Raw genomic sequence first — 6410 nt, 5'->3', positions numbered from 1 at the left:
CACACACACACACACACACACACACTGAAGCTGTTTATGACAGAAATACTAAAATATGCAATTCACTTTGAAGGTACGTAAGCTACAAAGTGACATTTGTATTTCACAGATCTCACTGCCCTGCTCTATTGCTTATGAGTTTTTCAGCCACTTGGCTGACCCACAAGAACAGAGGAAAGATTATGGCCAGTGCAGGAAGGAAGGCAAGAGAACAGCTTGCGAACCTACATTCCACTATGTATGAAAAAGTCACTAACTGAGCACAAAGAGTACTTACCAAAACCTGTCCCTGACCTGCGTGGGGAGGGTCAGATTAAAAGAGATCATGAGAAGAAAGAAAAGTGGACAGAAGACAATAGATAAAAATAAGGATATTCATAATTCTACAGCAGCTACACTTCTCCCCAACCCTAATTTCTTAGCTTTCCACAAATAAATAAAACAAAGGCCAAGAAAGCAAAGGCAGGCTGAAATCCTGTGAAATAGTCACATAATACAAATTGGAGCAGAGAACAGAAGAAAAAGGGAACCTTTTTTTTTCTTTCTGAAGGGAGATCTTTTAGTCTTGCATGCAAATAGGCATCCTAGCTCAAAAAGCCTTTGAATTTCAGGTCCTGCAAACTCATGTGTCAAACACGGTAGGGACATGTAAAAACATAACTGGCAACTCCCCTACCACTCCCAGTCTCTAAGAAGAGGTGCAGACAGACGTGACAATTTTTTGCCCACTGTGGCCCCTGAAAGCACTTTATAGCCGTTACCTAACACAAGTGCATAGCTGAAGAGCACTTTAAAACAGCCCAATCCTGCAACAATCTGAATCCTCATCATATGAGGGTTCAGATGAAGGCACTCCAAAGCAAAGCATCTTCATTAACTTGTATCTGTGCGTGCCAAGAGTAGGGCTCAGCTGACACAGCCCAGCCCTGCTCCCAGTGCTGTTTTTGTAATGCGAGGGGGAGAGGGAGCAGAGGGAGCTTGTTCTGGGGGGTGCCCAGCAGGCACTAGAGGGTGGAGCCAGTGCATTGGAGCCTCTCCCAGAACCCTCCCAGAGGTGGGGGCCTCCAATCCACCCCCCTCTCCCATCCATTGCAGCCTAGAGAAATCCCAGAACAGACCGCCCTCTCCTGTCTTCTCCTCCTCCCATCTGAAGACATCACTGGGGGCCGGAGTGGGTGGGGCAGAACTAGGGCAAGATGCTGCAGAGATGCAGCCTCTCTCCTTGGATGGCCTCTGTAACAGGGGCCTTCTCCAGGCTGATTTCACTGAGGCCCACCCACCTGTTTCTGGGCTAACCACCTGCCTTCTCTCCTGCCACACCTTGTTATTAATTATTTAATTGATCTTAATAAAGCAGGAGGCTGCCCATTTCCTGCCCTGAAGCCAGGGGGCGCTATCTGCGGCTCCTTTCCTCCCCTACACCGCAGCCCAAGCCTCACAGATGGCACCCATGGTTCTCACAATCAGCAGCCCCTCACTGGGCCCCAGAATCCTACTGTTGAACCCCTCTATGATCCCTCCATTCTGGCAGCCTAATCCGCCTTCATTCTTGGCAACATAGCTCCCTGAACTACTTCCCCCTCACGGGTGTGGTCCCCCCCTGGGACCTTGGGCTACTAGCCCTGGCCCACCTCCAGGCCAGTTGGAACCCCAGGCCCTTGGCTCTTGGGTGTTCCTTGCGGTGGGCCCCTGGACCTTTGACTCTTCTAGTCCTGGCCCCAGCATTGACCAGATGGGGGAATGTTCAGACAGGTTTGTGAGTCCATGGCCTCACGCTCTTCCTCTGGGGTCCACCTTCCAGACCCCACAAAAAGGGGTAGGGGTTAAGGTGCCCCGACCCACCTTTCATCAGGGTGGTAACTGGCCTGGGATTTCCTGGGGGCTCCTGCACCACTGGGAGCCCCACCAGGCCACCCACTCCTGGCAGGGTGAAGCTTTAGGTCGTACGCAGGACCAGGAGCCTCCTGACCATCCCCTACAGCTCCTCCCTTACCTCCAGATGATACCAGCAGCCCTGCAGCCAGGCAATGTTGTTGCCTGGCTTCCAGCAGCAAAATGCCCTGCTTATATGGGCAGCCCTGAATCTAAAATGGCTGCCTTAATCAGGCACCTTCCAGCTTCTGGCCCTTAAAGTGGCAGGCACAAACAGTGCCCTGCCACAGCCTCCTAATTGGAGCTTGATTCCCCACCCTCCCAACACAACAGCTAACATCTGTTGGGTTGGGAGGATCAGTCTAACTCATGGCGCTTTCTGTGAAGCCCCATGAGTTAGACTGAGGAGCTACACTTCTGTCTGCACCTAAAAACTCATGCTGGCATAGGAGAGCTTGTCATGGGCATCTCAGTTCCTACAGACTGGAGCTCAGTGTATGGTTTCTCTGCAGGCAGCCACACATTTCATGTTTCCAGTACCAGAAGGTGCTTGACATTTTCATTAAAAAGCCAAGGTGCCCTAATGTAAAAGCTTATACCATTATGACAGGAAGACACATACCAGCACACATTTACAGCCCAAAACACTGACACTTCCTTTCCATATGAAACCAATCTCTAGAAAAAATTGATTGTAAGCATATTTCCAGTTAGATAAGCTAGTAACTAACAGAAATTACTACACTGCTTAGAAAAGGAGCACTATGTTAGGTAAAACCTATCACAAAAACTGGAAGTTAACATAACTCCTAAATGCAGTACTGACCCAACAGGATGAAGAAGGAAGAGCTGGAGAAAGATTCCATCTGTCTGATATACAGAAATGGCTTCCCTGTTCACATGGCATCAACCAAAGTGTTGTTTATCCTAAAAAGCCCAAAAAGAAAATTCAGCTACCACATGAAATATGTTCTTATCACAGCTATAGCTCCCTGCATTTACATATATTGCATTCTAATTGCTCATGCTTCTCTGAGCCTGTTAGACGGGGATTGAATAGCTAGAATAGCTTAGGGGAGGAGAGAACTAATTGTTGAGGTTTGAAATTAAAAGAAAATGGAGGTAAATGGAGACCATGAATAAAAAAAATACTGGGACAACACACGGAAATATTTGAGTTTTTATAAACTATAGTTTGTATTACCAATATCAGATGCATCAAACATGACTTGTGCTTTTAAAGCATCAAGTGAAATCTGAAATGAAAGCCAGAAGTTATTTGCTGAATATTTCATTCACAAAATCACTTCCAAAGACAAAACTCGAATTCCAAAGTACCAGAAGCTAGTTATTTCCTTACTGACAGACTATATGATCTGGCATTTCTGTTACAGTATATAGCTATTGTGTTAAATTATACTATTTTTCTCTTCCAAATTTAGTACCATATGCTAATTTCTCCTGAAAACATTAAATTGAAACCCCACCTTAATTTATTTGTCAGCTGTTTCAATATATCAAATATTATCAATCCTGTGACTATTCTCCAACTCTATATGGTTCTTTTCACCTCAGGATTTCATCAGTGATCAATAGGACAAAATATTAGTCACCACTTTACGTAACTGCAGAGTAATGCACAGGATTTAATTCCCAGTTCATCAGAGGCAGGAGAATTGTGCTGGGGTTATGTCAAGATGTTAAGAGGGATCCTTTTACCCATGGCTACGTAACGCTTCTTTACCACTTACTTTCCTAATATTTGGAAAGCTTAGTAAGAGACCATAACTAAACATGTAGCCATCCCCTCATGCCATTTTCCTATGGACATCTATTCTTATAGGTAATCCCCCAAGACATATAGCTACAGAATATTTTAGACACCTCCTTGATGCATACCCTGAACTGATGAGAAACTTGCACTCTGTGTGCTCTCTTCCTTCCAAAAGGCACCTTAACTTCCAATAGACTTTTCTCTCCAGCCTCCAACCTATTCTAATGCTTTCTTTTCCCCTGTATGGCCACTCAATTGCCATTTGACAAAGAGGCTCATCTCTTTTGGTCTAATCCCTTCATCAATGATAGAAAAAAAGTTTTCCCTCATAGCATTGATCCTCCCTGAAAAACATTGGCTTTGTAAAAAAAAAGAAAAATTATGAGAGAAGATAGGAGTGAGTCACTGTTTCCAATATTTGTTGTTTGGTCATGACATTTTCAATAGTACACGTTTTAAGTAAAGCCTCAGCTCCTAGATACAATAACGGCATGCAAATCTCACCTTGTTTTTAAAGGAAAAGTAGATTTGTAGCCCCAGAGTTGTACAGATAGGTTTGAAAAATGTGACCTAAATTCTCCTTGAGACCTCAAATAAGAGGCAGCAAAATAAATAATTTTTAAAAAATATCTCTTGACTTTCTGGTAACTCATGATCTTTAATGTTATGGCTGGTAATAATGATGACCAATTCAAGGAGCAGAGACTAGCAGAATGAGAAAGAAACAACTTCACACTGCCTTGACCTCTTTTCCTAGCGAAGGAAAGATTGAGGAGGGAAAAAGCATCTCAAGGGCAGGTTTTACTTCCCGGGCTAAAAGAGTAGGATTTTCTTTTCACTACAGGCCTCTGAGCCTCACACTGAACTGAGCTCAAGTAACATGAAATGATCATTGTTAGGCATAAGGTAGATGGCAACGAGGCAATAAAGATCGGTTTTTATTTGATGCAAATCTCCTTCCAAAACTAAACCTAAAATTCTGATTCAGTCCTGTACTTTTTGGTAATCTAGTTTGTTTGAACAAGTGGAAGAACATATATCTAGAAAAGAGCTCTTAGTCATATGAATACACCTCTTTGACTAAATAATAACTGCCTCTGCTGTTGTAGAAAAAGTCCAATAAAGCTCTGGTGACAATGAGCTTTAAAAGATTAATTTTCTTATTAATTGCATTACTATGAAGTGTGGCATTCAGCAAGGGGGAAAAAACTGTAAACCCACAGGTGTGGCTTGCAAATTAAAAAAGAAAAATGCCTGCCCTGCTAATCTAATTGTTGCATGTGTCCTATGGTAACAATTAGCAGCAATTTCACTTGAATCTTATAAGTAACAGCATTCTGGCCTTACCTCCTTCCCTCCCAAAATATTCTGACTTGTGAGAAGCTTTCTAAATAAAACTGCCCCTAAACTAATCTCTGCTAACCTTATTTTCCATTTTATTTAAGGCACAGAATTATGCTTTGTGAGTGACAAATTAGGGGACCAGCATAAGGTTACTTAAATGCCATGGTAGCTCTTCAAAATAAGGCACCAGTGAGACTTAAGTGGTATATGGGCTGTGACCCGCTGTTCTGCACCAAAGTGAAAGTAACCCTTGGTGCCCACCAATGCTTTAGGACCTTACGTGGCTAAGGGTCATCCTGAGCCTTGCAATGTAGAACAGAATGAGCTTTTGACATCACCAGCTTGGCATCCATGTTTTCAAATCATGTGTATCATATCTGCCATACCTTTCTCTCTTCTATTCTCCTTCTCCTCATAGGCTGTCTCCCATTTTTGTCTTTTTGTTTATAATATCTTTTGCTTGCTTGCTTGATTTCCTGTGTTCCTCCTACAGAATAACTCCCCTCACTCCCAAGCAGCCTCTCCCTTCTTATTTTATGTCCTCTCCTGGCCCCCCGATTTCTGTTCCCTCTTGAGCTCCTCTGCCTGTCTTTCTGCTATTGCTCTGCTGCCCTGCCCCTTCCTATTGTAGTTCTTGGTTTCTCTCCTTGTTTTCTCCTTCCCTTGATGTTTCTGTTGGTGCTTTCTCCTCATCCTTCCTGCCAGACTGAATGAGATACCCCACTGGGAAAGTACTTTTCAAAAACAGACAGCCTGTTCAAAGTGTTGTACTAGCTCTGGGCCTCTGATAGGAATTGTGAGCTTCGTTTACTACATTGTTCTACTTGAATGACCCCGCTATTCATTCAGGACTGTACATACAGTTCCTTTGTGAAAAAGAAACTGGGAAGATGAAGGCATCATATAATATGGGACACCATATATTCATTTTAAGCCCAAGATTTTAACAAACTATGCTTGTTTATTTAGTTGGGCTGAGTAGCAACCAGGAACCACAACAATAGCAAATCTGGGAAAGTGCCCAGTACTGGGCGCCGCACTTCAAGAGGGATGTGGCCAGCCTGGAGAGGGTTCAAAGGAGGGCCACCCGCTTGGTGAGAGGGCAGCAGGACAGGCCCTACAAGGAGGGACTGAGGGACCTGAACCTATTCAGCCTCAGCAAGAGGAGGCTGAGGGGGGACCTGGTGGCTGCCTACAAACTCATCAGGGGAGATCATCAGCAAACAGGAAGAGCCCTTTTCTCCCCAGCACCACCTGGGGTGACAAGAAAAAATGGTAATAAGCTGATGGAGAATAGGTTTAGGTTAGAGATCAATATTTTACAGTCAGGGTGGCCAGAATCTGGAACCAACTTCCTAGGGAAGTGGTCCTCACGCCTACCTTGGGCAAATTCAAGAAGAGGTTGGATGTTCGCTGTCTA

The 6410-nt window shown here is 44.1% G+C and overlaps 1 protein-coding gene across 1 annotated transcript in view; it reads right to left on the bottom strand.

The window, feature by feature from the left end:
* Positions 1 to 2789, bottom strand: part of HIVEP2 (human immunodeficiency virus type I enhancer binding protein 2) — a 154459-nt gene extending 151670 nt beyond the window's left edge. Inside the window, exon 1 of the mRNA XM_019527193.1 lies at positions 2699 to 2789. The gene's annotated coding sequence lies outside the window, so the exon portion shown is untranslated. The remainder of the gene's footprint in view (positions 1 to 2698) is intronic.
* Between the last annotated feature and the right edge of the window lie 3621 nt (positions 2790 to 6410).

This window comes from Gavialis gangeticus, unplaced genomic scaffold, assembly GCF_001723915.1.
Source record: "Gavialis gangeticus isolate Ggan-Ray unplaced genomic scaffold, GavGan_comp1, whole genome shotgun sequence".
NCBI classification, from domain to species: domain Eukaryota; kingdom Metazoa; phylum Chordata; order Crocodylia; family Gavialidae; genus Gavialis; species Gavialis gangeticus.
Note: the sequence above shows the minus strand (reverse complement) of the source record. Positions and strands in the feature narration are given on the sequence as shown.